Here is a 13,374-nt window from a genome sequence, read left to right on the forward strand (position 1 = left end):
AGAAAAAAGTTCTGAGATGATGTATCATCCTTGCAGTCTTTTAGTCTGTGGTGTTGTCCTGAAATGCCCTTTCATATCTTTACTCCATGTGCTATAAATGAAAAGTTTGAGTAATGAGTTCACCATGGTATAGAACAAGATAGTCATTATTCTTGAGGGAATCAGTGGAGTCAGATCTTGAATAAATCAAGGACCATGGACCCATAGAAGTTCATGACTGAGATCAGGTGGGAAGCACAGGTGGAAAAGGCCTTATGCCTTCCAGAGGTAGAGCAGATCCTAAGGATATCCAGGAGGATGTTGAAGCAGGAAATCAGGATGTCAAGTATGCATGCTGTAGAGGACTATGAAGACCACAATACCAGGGAAGAGTATTTCGTAGACCCGAGTGTCTGTGCAGAACATTTTAACCAATCATGGTGCATCATATGAGAAATGGTCAATGATGTTTTTACCACAGAAACTCAGGCAGAAGGTGTTGGTAGTTTGGACTATGGCATTTATGGAACCTCCTAAGTAAAGCCAGCAACAAGTCCAGTATAGAGAGATCTGGACATTGTACATGAACATCATAATGGGATACAATTTGCCAGGTGGTGGTCATAAGCCATGGCTGCTAGAAGATAGAACTCTTTGTAGGCTAGAACACAGGGAAAGAACTGGATACCACACCCAGCCATGGATAAAAGTTTATCTCCTGAGACAGAAATGGACAGGATTTCTGGGGTATACACTGATGTGTTCCAGAAATCCAGGAAAGATAGATTCCCAATGGAAAAGTGTGGGTGGGAATCAATCTGGATTAAGATAACCAGGGTCCTGTACCCTAATAAGGATACTAAGGAGAGGGTCAGAAATATTCCAGATAGAATCAGCTGCAATTGGGGATCTGAGATGAAGCCCACAAAGATGAATTCAGCCAGAATGTTGTGACTTCTCACTTCCATTTCCACAGAGGGAAAAAAACAGAATAAGATTATGAGGGAAAAAAAAAAAATGATTTAGTGACATGTCTACTGTAAGAAACATGCAAGGGCATCAATTAAGTCAGAAATTAATTGAGTGACCTATGGATTTTTATTCTTAACTGTCTAGAATTATAGAACTTCTTAATTTATGCAGGTAACAGGGAAAGCATAGCCAGATTTCTAAAATGCTACCCAGTTTGGTTTAATTGGTGGTGGTAGGATTCCAAAAGTGCTAAGAGAATATTTCAAAGTTACTTGATCCAGCCTTGCCAGATTCACTCAGCACAGCCTATGCTACAAGGAATTGGCCTTATAAACCACAAGTGTAACCCAGGTAAAGGGGAAGAGAAACAGACTCCAATTGTTTTTATTCACAGATATTTAAAAATTTATTTTAAAACATTTTTCTTGTAACACTAAATAAATCAAACAAAAACCAAAATATTGCAAAAATACAAAGTCATCCATTTACTATCCTGCCATCCCACTATAACCACAGCTAAAAACTTTACACTATCATTTTTTTATTATATGCTGGTGGGTTTTTTGCAGTTGTAATTATATCCATTTGTACACTTCTTTTTAATTGAAATTTTATTGAGATATATTGACACACAACATGATCGACCCAAATTATTCAATCAGTGGGTCACAGTATCATCATATAGTTGTGAATTCATCTCCACAATCAATTTTAGGACATTTTAATTACTCCAAAAAAAAAAGACAAAAATGAAATATAAAAGAACACCCAAAATATCCCCCCTTATTATTCATGTATTTATTTTTGTCTTTATTTTATTCCTATATGCCCATAAACTGGTTTTTGGCATATAGGAGTCACAAGGTTTTTGGAATCACATGGTCACATGATAAAAGCTTATAGTTATACAATTATCATCAAGAATCAAGTCTAATGGATTATAATTCAACCAGTTCAGGTATTTCCTTCTAGCTATTCTAATACACTAGAAACTAAAAAAGAATTTCTATATAATGCATAAGAAGAATTTCCCAAATGACCTTTCAACCCTATTTGAAATCTCTTTCAAATGTCCTATGTTGCCTGGGAGACTTACACCCTTGTGAGTCATGTCCCACATAAGGGGCATGGTAGTGAGTTTATTTGCAAGTTGGCTGAGAGAGAAAGGTCACATCTGAGAAACAAAAGAGGTTCTCTTGCAGTGATTCTTAGGCATAATTATAAATAGATTTAGCTGCTCCTTTGCAGAAATAAGTTTCATAAGGGGGAGCCCCAAGATACAGGGCTTGACATATTAAATAGGAATTTCCTAAGGCTTGCAAAAATAACAGAAATTCCCCAGGTGGGGAAGTTAATTATTTCAACATTTTTCCCCAGTCCCTCAAGGGGACTTTGCAAATACTTTTTTTTCATTTCCTGCCCAAAATTCTCTGGGATGTATTGGCATATTACATTAAGCTACAAAGACTAACAAAATCTCATTTGTTATTGTAGTTTCCATGTAATTATGTTATTTAAATAAACTGACCATACAGGTTAAATTAGATAGTATGCTACAGAAAACATAAATTTTGTACCAAACAAATATCTCTTAAATAACAATTAAAACTCAGAAATAGATGTGACTGCTGCAAGAGTTTACAATCTAGAAACCTTTAAAATAAACCTTATTGAAATTTCTGTACTCCTTCATTGATTGCTCAATCTCTGCCCACTTTCAATCCCTTGATAACCTATGCTCTCAAATCAATTCTCAGCATTTGCTCATTATATTTAGTTTATATTACTGAGACCTTTAAATAGTTGTCCTTTCTTTCTGGCTTGTTTCACACAACATAATGTCCTCAAGTTTCATTTACCTAGTTGCATGCTTCACAATTTCATTACTTATTGCAGCCACTCAATATCTGTTGTATATTGTGCCTGTTTGAAATAGTTATGGACCCTAGAAGAACCATGATCTCTTAATCCAATCTTGTGGGTTGGAACCTTTTGATTGGATGTTTCCATGGAGATGTGACCCACTCAACTGTGGGTGAGAAGAGTGATCAAATTATTTCCATGAAGGTGTGGACCCCACCCATTCAGCATGAGTCTTGATTAGTTCACTGGAGTACTTAAGAGAGCTCAAGAGCTGACACAGATGCTGACACTTGGAGATATATAGCGTGAAATGCATTTCTTCAGTGATGGTTTCCTCTTGTTGATGCCTTAGTTTAGACACTTTTATAGCCTTTAGACTGTAAATTTGTAATACAATAAATCTCCTGTATAAAAGTCTTTCCATTTCTGGTGTTTTGCATAATGGCAGCTCTAGCAAACTGGAACAGATTTTGGTACCATAGAAGTAGGGTGATGCTGAATTCGTGTATACCGCAGAGGTTAGAACGGATTTTTAAATGGATAAGGGGAGTGGTGATCAGCTTGATAGGAGAGGCCTAGATTACTTCAAAGAGAATGTTGGTAGAAATATGGATTCTAAAGACACTTATGATGAGGCCTTAAACTAAAATGAAGAATGTGTCATTGCCAACTGGAAGAAAGGCAATCCTTGTTTTAAAGTGGTGGAGAACTTGGTAAAATTGAATCCTGGCATTAGATGGAAGGCAGAATTTGAAAGCAATGAGCTGGGATACTTAGCCAAAGAGACCTCCAAACTAATTGTGGAAAATGCATCATGGTTTCTTCTTGCAGATTATAGTAAAATGTGAGAGTAAAGAGAGAAGCTGAGAACTGAAGTCTTGGGTTCAAAGAAACCAGAAATTGATGTTCTGGAAAACTCTGAGCTTCCAGAAAATGAAACCCCAGAGACTTCAGTTCTAGATGAGGATTTAACAAAACTTGGAACCAGCCAGCCATTTCAGTACAAACCAGGATTGGAGATGGAGTTATCCAGAAAGGATTTGTGGAAAGTCCTACTGTCTGATGGTTTTGACCCCTGTATGCTGCATGCAAAGCCAAAAAATTTATAGGCAGAATGTGCCAGTTTGGATGTGTTGTGTCCCCTCAAATGCCATTATCTTTGATGTAATCTTGTGTGGGCAGACCTGTCAGTGTTAATTAGATTGTAATTCTTTGAGTGTTTCCATGGAGATGTGCCCCACCCAACTGTGGGTAATGACTCTGGATAATTTGCATGGAGGTGTTGGCCCACCCATTCAAGGTTGTTCTCAATTAAATTACTGGAGCACTATATAAGATCAGGCTGAAGGAGCAAGCTGCTACAGCCAAGAGGGACACTTTGAAGAAAGCACAGGAGCTGCAGATGAGAGACAGTTTGAAGATGGCCATTGAAAGCAGACTCTTGCTCCAGAGAAGCTAAGAAAGGAAAAATATCCCAAGTGCAAGTAAGAGTGACATTTTTGAGGAACTGTAGCCTAGAGAGGAACATCCTGGGAGAAAGCCATTTTGAAACCAGAACTTTGGAGCAGACGCCAGCCACATGCCTTCCCAGCTAACAGAGGTTTTTCAGACACCATTGACTATCCTCCAATGAAGGTACCCAATTGCTGATGTGTTACCTTGGACACTTTATGGCCTTAAGACTGTAACTGTGTAACCAAATAAACCCCCCCTTTTTTAAAAGCCAATCCATCTCTGGTATTTTGCATTCTGGCAGCATTAGCAAACTAGAACATGGAACCACTGCTGGTCTGAACTAAAAGAGACAGAAAAGGGACACATTGAATGAAAAATTTCTTCAGAAAAAGCAGAACCATGGAAGCCAAGAAACCTTGGGCAAGGAGAGCAGAGCAACCCACACACATGGGAAAGGTGAGTTTGCCAACAGGCAGAGGGTGGATCTTCTGCTTCAATGCTCAGGAAGAGTGCTGCTATCCCAGGCCTCAGAGAGGGTGGAGCACATTCCCTGGAGATTGGGGAGAGGCTGGCCACCATCCCTCTATTCTGAAGGAGTTGAGAGTGTTCTCTGGAGATGGAAAAGGGTCCAGATGCCACCCAGATGCTTGAGGATGGTATAGCCAAGAAGAAGGTTGTCTCCCCAATGTATGGATATGTTGGAGCACTCAGCCCAGCATCTGGAGAGCAAAGAGAGGTCATGAAGATCCTTGGAAAGACTTGGACTCCTCCTCTCTCAAGCCCCAAGGATAAAACATCATTCTATAAATGACTCTCAGTCTTTGAAATCTAATGAAGTTTGCCTGTGGGTTTTAGGAACTGTTTCAAAACTTTGAACCCTGTTTTCCTTCCAGTTTCTCCCTATAGCAATAGGAACATTTATCCTATGACTCTCCCTCCTTCATATATTTGAAGAAGATAACTTTCTGAGTTTCACAGGTCCACAGCCATAGGAGAATTTACTCAGGACAAACCACACCTTTAACTTATTTTGATAAGAATTTGTACTTATCTATATTGTGATGAAATGTATGTATTTTTTTTTTTTTTACTTTTACAAAGCAAACATTTATTAACACATTAAACAGTTTTTTTTGTAGAACTTCTAAAGAAAGAAATTCAAGACAAAATTCTTTCAGTAGGTAACAAAATAATCTATTATGTAAATTCCTTTTCATCAAGATGACTTTTTTCATGAAATAGCACATCAGCTGGACAGGTTCATTCTTCTCTTACCAAGAGTAAAATAGTTGTGTGACAGTTCTAGTTACTATTTTTTGTTCTATAAACACAACTATAGGATATAATGACATCATAATTGAATTTGAAAATAACTTTGGACTATTACTTTCCCTATTACTTTTGGGACTACTGTTTTCCAGAGCAGGTGGGAAACATGTTGTCAGCACCTGAAACAGTTTATGGTGGCTTTAGTATTTACTTTAATGTGTTACAAGTTAAAACAAAATATGCTCTTAGGAAAAATGTCTCCCCCCTTTGGTTTCTGGCATAGTACTGCTGTCTTCATCCTGAATAGATAAAGGACCTTCCTCTTAGAAAATGAAACTGTTTTCATAGCAAGTTTAATAAATTAGGATGTAGGAAACAAAAGCAACTAGTGAGCAAAAGAACTCTCGTCCTTTAAGGTTCTCTTTTTTTAAATTAATACATTTAAGGGTTACAAGTGAATGAAAGTGCTTCACAAGCATGTGGCAAAATACCAAAGTTACAGAACCAAAAATTAGGCTTAGCAAATACAGTAGAATTATCTTTTCAATGCAAAGTCATTCTGAGCAAAATTCATTTCAGTAGTAGACAGCCACAGGAGCATTTGAGACAAAAGTTACTGATTCTTCACAGTCACTCTTAAGGTGCAAAGATGAGCTGGCTCATCTGTCATTCACACATGCCGCCAAGGAAACAAATATGTGGCAATTACTGACCTATGTCAATCTTTCTATGTGGAAATGAGAAAGTCTAGATCTCTGAAAATTACAAAAATAAGAAAAACCTGGCAAAAATACCAATACTCTGCTCTAAGATCTGCCATAACCACCTCATTCTGATACAACTACACAGCTTTCAAATGTTCCTAAAGCCTCTTGCTTAATATTTCACACCTCTTTGCAAAAAATACACTTTTGCTGCTATAGTCTTTGGTAGGACTGCCTGTACCTAATCAGATTTTTAGGAATCAAACCAGATTGCCACACCTTATTTCAAAGGTTGACTTGATGACAAATCTACCTGCATATGTACTGTGAGTACACTATCCTGAGCTATTTTGCAAGTCTTCAATTTGCCATTCCTTTTTTTAGTGCCTAAAACTAGTAGAAAAAAGGGAATGCAGTAACCCATTTCTTCAGTCACATTTAAGAGTCCTCAGAGCAGACTGATTTGCTTCAACTTGACAGGGAAAATCCTGTAAATACATAAGCCCTAGTTTCACTTCAGCCTTGACTCAGACATGGTAGAAAAATACCTTAAGAGGTATCAGGGAAATAAACTTACACAGAAGGATAAGGCAGGGTGAGAGACCAGGGAGACCGGTAACAGCAAGTTCACATGCTGCACCAGTGCTCTGTACCCTACAATTAACTCAAGCAGTTGTCCAAACTTCACAGACATCAAGATAAGCATCAGAAAGATAAATGAATACAACACACCCCAGAATTGGGTGTGGTTATGTTAACTGCCTCATTTGTTGATAAAAGAGTAGCTGAGATCATGCACATCAGGATTTTTCAGGAAACGCTTTAAAAATGTTTTCATTAAGTCGCACAAGTTAGCAGACATTCAGGAAAAGCTGTGGAAGCCATTCTAGCCCACATCTTCTTTGCCCATGGACAATTCTTTTTCACAGTCACTGGCATCACCTTGAGTATTGCTGTAACACTCAAAGACTGGCAGCACGGGACCTGGTTAGCAGGTAACTACAACTCTTACTCCATGTTGGTCAGAGAGTGAAGCTGCGGAGGGGCTGAGTCTGTCTGTGGCGTCAGCTGGCTGAGGTTGCCGATGGTGGTGGCAAGCAGAGTGTTCTGGGGCACCACGGAGTCATCCGCCTTGCAGGCCACATCTGCAGGGCTGTTCTCTTGCATGGCTGGTATGCTGCCTTGGACTGGGGCCAGGTGATGAAAATGGCTTTTTTCTGCAAAGGACAGCAATTTATCCGGAAGTCTAGGTGGCACACACTCTTCATCAGGCTGTTCGGTCTTCTGTCCCTCACCATTCTTGGGTGAGCCATTGAGGTGTGCCTCCGGAGAGTGGACTTGTCAGTGACGGTCCATCCGCACGCGTTACACATGAACGGCTTCTCACCTGCGTGTATCCGATGGTGGCGCTGGAGGGCGTTGAGCTGGGTGAACTGCTTACCACACTGGTCACAACAGTAGGGACGTTCCCCTGTATGGACTTTAATATGCTGGTAAAGTGAATTCCGCTGGGCAAAAGTCCTGAAACAAACTTCACATTTAAAGGGTTTGTATTGTGATGTTTTAAATATGCTTTAGAAGCAAAACTTTTGCCACATGTTTCACACATAAAAGGTCTTTCACCTGTGTGACACCTTTTATGATAAATCAGCATGTGGTTCTGAGTGAATCTTGCACCACATTCATCACAGACAAAAGGTTTTTTCCCCTGTATGAATTCTCATGTGAGTCTTGAGGGCAGAGGGCTGCGAGAACCTGGCCTCGCACTCGGTGCAGCCATAGGGTTTGTCCACAGTGTGTGTGCGTTCGTGCAGCCGCAGCGCTCTCTTGCAGCTCAGGCCCTTGCCACATTGCTGGCAGTGGTGCCGCTCCCCGCCCACCTCGTGCACCTGCAGCACGTGCTGCTTCACATCCTTCTTCCTCTTGAACTTCTTCCCGCACAGCTCGCAAGGAAAGTGGGGCTCGCTGCTGCGCACGTGGTGCTGGTGGCCCTTGACGTTGCAGCGGTTGGCGAAGGTCTGGCCACAGGTGTCGCAGTGGTAGACCCCCTCAGCAGCAACGCCATGGCGGTGCTGGATGTGCTTCAGGAAGCTCTTCTCATACAGAAACGCTTTCTCGCAGGTCGTGCATTGAAAATTGCTCTTCTTATCCCCTCCTCGTCCTCCTCGTCCTCCTCCTCTCCTGCCTTTTGCAGCACTCTGTCCAACTAAACACCAGCATTGCCCTCCTCGTTTTTGGGATTCACATTTTTCATAACTGGCTCCACCTCTGTTCCCACATTATCTGGGCTTTGGTCTTGGGGACACTTGTATTCCCCCATGTCATCCTCGGCACTCTTCTGCTGCTCTCAGAGTCTTCTTGTGTATTTTTTTTTAGGGATTTCTACAAACATCTTTCTTCCAGCCAGCCTTCCACTGGCTGGCCTGATTTTAGGGTAGAGAGGCTTAACTATATCTTTTTTCTTGTTGCGTTTCTCCTTGGACTTCCTCGGTGGCATAGCTGGCAACATGCCATTGCTGATTCTCTCTACCGGGTAATCCGAGGACTCCAGAAGGACATTGGAATGAGGCCCATCCGTGGCTGCACTGGTCCTAGGGTCGGGAACAACAATGACTTGGGAGCCACTGCTTGCTTCTGCCTCCTGAAATTCTGAGAAATTCTGCAACTCCAAAAGGACTGATTCTAACATGTTTCTTTAATTGAAAACAAGTCTCCGACAAGTCCAAACATTTTAGCTTTTCAGCCATTTCCAACATTCGCTGCACTCGATCTTCTTCCACCTGTACCTTTGCTGTGTAGACAAACTCAAGAAATGAAGCAAGGTCAACAACTTGCACTTCATTTAAGTAGACACTAGTCCTGGTGCCATCCACAGTTTTTTCATTAAGGAACATTTCCTTGAAGAACTTGCTAGTGGCTCTAGCACAGCTTTATGGGCCATAAATTCTTCCCCGACACCCTGATATTCCATGCTGACAGTCACATCACATAGGTGACCAAGAAGGCGGAGCTGATGTATTTCATTCAAAAGGTTCAATGGTGAGGATTTGGATTCCAGCAGAACTGTACCACTTTCCATTTTTCTGCTTTCTAGAAACAGCACCAGCCTTCTGACTTCCCCAAATCTCTGCCGACAGAGCACCGTGCGCACACGCAACGTGACAGTCGATAAAGTGGTTTCTGAATCCGATTTCCTATCTTGCTGGACTACAGGGCGAGAATGCTTTGATCATGGCGACAAGAATACTTCCGGCCTGGGTGACAGTTCTCTCTCATTGTTAATAGCCGGCATTCCGGCCGCTCTGACAGCCCTGAATCTGCACTAAGGACGGCCATTCCCTCCGGCCAGGGCTCTTCCTACTCCGCACCGTTCCACTCCTTGGGGCACGGCAAGGTCACGGACCTTTTCCAGGAGACCCGGCTCCGCCCCAACCCCCTTCCACAATCTATTTTTAATGAGACTGCAATTTCCCAGTTTCTTGGGCTTAAAACCTTACCATCCCCGCTCTGCGGACGTACACCCGGGGCCCAAGCATGCACAGGCAGCTCGGCCCCCGCCCACCGCCCGCCAGAGCCACCTGCGCCGCCGCTGTGCACGCTCCACCCCCTCACCGCCCAACCCGACCCTGCCCAAAAAGACACAGCAAACAAAACCAAAAAATCGGGGCTCACTCCTGCCACAGCCAAGTCCACTCCTCAGGCTGACGTTGACGGCCTCGGAAGTCCGTTTTCTGCTTCTCCGACGCAGGCCTCCACTGTGCGCCCACGTGGACTCCGCCCGCCGGACCCGCCCGAGTCTTCCGGGCAGGCTTCAGGGAGGCCCTGCTCCTCCGGCCAGGCCCCGCTCCTCGAGAAGCCTTCAGATCAGGCCCCCTCCCCCAGGAAGGGCCTGCGCCTCCCGGGAGGCCTCCGGGATAGCACCACCCGACCGGCCCGCCGCTCCCAGTTGTGAGCGCTGCGACCCGCGGCCGAGGAGAGCCTGGAGGCGGAGCTCGGGCGCTGTCCTTGCCCTCTGTGAATGTATTTTTGCATTTGGAAGGAGAATGTCTTTCTGGGGCCCAAGGGGTGAAATGTGCTGGCTTGAAACTGTTATGGACCCCAGAAGAGCAATAGGGTCTTTCAATCTAGTCCTGTGGGGCGGAAATTTTGATTGGATGTTTCCATGGAGATGTGACCCACTCAACTGAGGATAAGTTTGATAAAATTATTTCCATGGAGGTGTGGAACCCACCCGTTCAATGAGGGTCTTGTTTAGTTCACTGGAGTACTTATGAGAGCTTGAGAACTGACCCACTACTCAACTGCCCGTGAGAACTTTGATCAAATTATTTCCAAAATTCAGCTATAGATGGATCCTGTTTTATAATCTATTCTTGCAGTCTATGCCTTTTGGGCAATTTAATCCATTGACATTTAATGTTATTACTGTAAAGGTAGTACTTTCTTCTATGATTTTGTCTTTTGGATTTTATATCTCACATCTTACTTTTTTCTCTTTTTTTACTCTTACTGATAATTTTCATTTCTCCACTTTTCTCAAAACCTCTCTTTTTTGCTATCTTCCTGTAGCTTTACCTTTAGTATTTCTTACAGAGCAAATCACTTGTTCACAAACACTCTCAATGTCTGTTTGTCTGAAAATAATTTAAATTGCCCTTCATTTTTGAAGGACAATTTTCCAGGTATAGAATTCTTGGTTGGCTATTTTTCTTTTTCAGTATCTTAAATATATCATACCACTCCCTCTTGCTTCCATGGTTTCTGCTGAGAAAACTGCATTTAGTCTTATAAAGCTTCCCTTGTAATCTGATGGACTGATTTTTTTTTATTGCTGATTTTAGAATCCTCTCTTCATGTTTGAAATTTGACCATCTGATGAATAAGTGTCTTAGAGAAGGTCTATTTGGATCTATTCTGTTTGGCATATGCTGTGTTCCTCAGATCTGTAATTTTATGTCATTCATAAGACTTGGGAAATTTTTAGTGATTTTTCCTTTATCATTCTTTCTATCCCCTTTCCCTGTTTTTCCCCTTCTGGGACACACATAAAATAAATATTCATGAGTCTTATGCTGTCATTCAATTCTCTGAGATCCTGTTCATATTTTTCAATTCTTTTTCCTATCATTTTTTGTGTAGGATTTCATATGCCCTGTCTTCTAGTTCATTAATTCTTCCTTCTGCCACTTTAAATCTGCTATTGTATGTCTGCATTCTGTGTCTCATCCTGTATTGTGTCTTTCATTACCATAAGGTCTGATGTGTTTTTCAAGCTTTCAAGTTCTTCTGCATAGAAACCCAGTGTCGTCTTTATATCCTTCATCTATTTTACATATTTTCCTCCATCTCCTTGATTTGATTTAGAAGATTTGTTTGAATATCTTGATTTCCTTCAACTCTTGTATCTCATTTAGTGTGTTAGTTTGCTCCTTTGACTAAGCCCATATTTTTGGGCTTGCTAATATGACTCATAATTTTTCACCCGTCTTTAGGCATCTGATTTCCTGATTAGTTTATTCTGGAGGTTGTTTTCTCTCTTTCACATAAGGTTTCGTACTGGTTGGCTTTTTTTCTCTACCTGCTCTTTGACATTCCCTTCAACTTTTTCAAGACCTCTATCAAAACTTCTGTTTAATTGATCTGAATTTTTCAGCTCCTGCTTTTCTAGTTTTTGCCCTGCCTATTTGGAAGTTTTGTGAGAATGATCTACCCAGGTATGATCAATCCTAATCAGATTTTCTCAGACAAGACAGTCCCAGGACTCAGGAAGAGGGTATAATCAGTATCAACTTTCCCTGGAGATGAGTCCCAGGGGTTTGCCAGTCTCTCCCATGAAGTCTCTTGATCCTGTGCTTTTCCTATCCTGCCCTGCAATTAGGAATTTAAGTCCCACATCTTCATTAAGACATATAGTGCCTTTAATTCGCAGGAGGCCCTGTTTCTGCCAGATCATGGTTGAAACATGGGCTGAGGCAGAAGGTGGTCTTAAACTATTTTTGTTTTCCAGCCACTTGGGTCTGAACTCTCTGAATGAGAGCTGCCATTTTGCTGGGCCCTGCCTCCCTTTTTCTAGGGGGAAGGAATCCCCCATCAGGGAATTATCTCCTTCACATTACTTGTTACTTTGTCTCTCAAACATACCTTAACTGCACTGTTGTCTGGGGAAGTAGTGACAACTGAAAAAGCCTGTTGATTTCTTTAATGGGCTGCTAAAAAGTAAAGGGAAAACATCTCCCTTTCAGAGCCAGATCCCAGACACCCCCCTCCAAGTTTTTCTCCATGTGCCCCTTTTCTTGGTACAACCCTTTTCCAGTGTTCTGCACTCAGACAACTCAGCCTGTGGCTTTTTTTTTTTTTTTTTTCATCAGTACCACCTCCTTGCCAGGGAGAAATCTCTAGCTTAGGTTCCTTTCAACCTTCTCTGGCTTTAGCTCTACTCAGAGCTTGTATTCAGCACACAGAATTTGTTAATTAAGTCTGCAATTGGTGCTTGGTTGACTACCTTCCCTTTCTCCTAGTAATGACAGCTTCTATTTCCAATGGGGAAGTGAGTCCAAAAGAGCCTGGTGTGGTAGTGGGGAGGGTACCCACCTCCAAAGCTTGGGAGAGTTTTCTTAGAGTTCTGTGCTGTGATCATGGCTCTTCCACCCATCCAGACTGGGGTACAGTGTCTGATCACAGAAGTCCCTCAAACAGTTGATCCAGAGAATCTCTATGTACCAGCTTCCCTACAGGATGAGCTAAATTCAGCACCTCTTTTGCCATCTTGCCCCATCTCTGCATCTAGACTCCACTCTTGAAATCAGGGCCTGGGAAGATATAGAGCAATTTTTTACAATATCCCTACAGATCATTGGTTTATGGTATCTGTTATTTCTTATTCTATTTTAAACATTCAAATGTTGGAACTAAAATATAATATGATGTATTTGTGATATAATTATTTTTCACACAGAAGTCAAAACGGTGAATAATATTGGGTATTTTAATTGAATATTAAAAGCTTTCACCAAATTTATTTATATTCCATTTCCAGGACTTCATTGGAAACTTGAGGATTAACTATAGTTTAAATGTAAATTCCTGTTTTGAAGAGACTTTGAGGAAAGACTCTGTCCTGTGTACCAGAATG

At 41.7% G+C, this 13,374-nt stretch overlaps 2 pseudogenes; both read right to left on the minus strand.

Annotated features, from left to right (window-relative positions):
• Positions 1–24: 24 nt before the first annotated feature.
• On the minus strand, positions 25–947 carry LOC119536783 (annotated as a pseudogene).
• Positions 948–7,250: 6,303 nt separating this feature from the next.
• On the minus strand, positions 7,251–9,321 carry LOC119538858 (annotated as a pseudogene).
• Between the last annotated feature and the right edge of the window lie 4,053 nt (positions 9,322–13,374).

The sequence above is a fragment of the Choloepus didactylus genome, chromosome 6, assembly GCF_015220235.1.
Source record: "Choloepus didactylus isolate mChoDid1 chromosome 6, mChoDid1.pri, whole genome shotgun sequence".
Classification (NCBI taxonomy): domain Eukaryota; kingdom Metazoa; phylum Chordata; class Mammalia; order Pilosa; family Megalonychidae; genus Choloepus; species Choloepus didactylus.